Genomic DNA, 1,143 nt, shown 5'->3' on the forward strand with positions numbered 1-1,143 from the left:
GGAATACCTGACGCCAGGTAACTTATTTTATAAAAAAGGTTTCTTTGGCTCACGCTGCTTGTAGCTGAAAAGTCCAAGATCAGGCAGCACATCTGATGAGGGTCTTGTGCTGCTTCATCTCCTGGGGAAAGAGGAAGGGGAAACAGGTGTATGCAAAGAGCTCACATGGCAAGAGAAGAAACGTGAGAGTCTAGGAAGCTGAACTCACTCTGATAACAATATACTCCTGGTAACTAATTTAGTGCCATGAAAAGGCGTTATTCTATTCATAAAGGATCTGCCCCTGTGACCCAAATACCTCCCAAGAGGCCCCACCTCCCACACCACCACATTTGGAATGAAATTTCAACATGAGTGCTGGTGGGAACAAACGACCTCCACATCACAACATACACCCGCCCTGCGGGGCCACGCTGCTGTTCCCTGCCCCTCCCAGCTGCCATTGTGCCCTGCCCCTCAGGACCTGAGCCGACTTGATGTCCTGCTTTCCAGGGAATCAGTGCCTTGGCCCCCCAAAGAGCAGTCACAGCCCCATAGCACAAGAGTTGAAGCACTGCCCCACTTCACAGGGAATCAGTGTCTTGGCTGAGCTGAACAGCCACACCTGCCAGGGATCATCCAACATGGCACTCCCACATCCCAGGAAAATAGCATTGGCTGAACTGGGGTACCTTGCCCTTCAGGACAAACAACTGTAGAACCCTGGGACCTGGACTAGCCCTGGAGAATCTGAGTTGCCCCGGCACCTTCCTCCCGAGGGAGAGAAGTAGTTGCTGTGCTGCTCCCTGTCCCTGAGGGCTCAAGCCATGACAGTGCTCCAACATTCTGGGGTCCTTGCTAATGCTGTGCCTGGCCTCACAGGCTGGGATGCTGCTGTGTCCCACCACTCCAGGGTCCAGAGTCACTACCCTGTTACTCCCATTTCCAGAGTCACTCCCATTCTCTGGGGGTTTACTTCTTAAACTCTTCCTAAAAATAGAGTGAGAAATAATTCCAAACACATTTTACCAGGCCAGTATCACCTTAATACCTAAACAAACCAAAACACACACACACACACACACACACACACACACACACACACGCGCACACACACGAAAAGACTACAAGTCTATTTTTCAAATAAACACTGGTGCAAAAATT

The sequence above is a fragment of the Cebus imitator genome, unplaced genomic scaffold, assembly GCF_001604975.1.
Source record: "Cebus imitator isolate Cc_AM_T3 unplaced genomic scaffold, Cebus_imitator-1.0 Scaffold233, whole genome shotgun sequence".
In the NCBI taxonomy this organism is placed as follows: Eukaryota; Metazoa; Chordata; class Mammalia; order Primates; family Cebidae; genus Cebus; species Cebus imitator.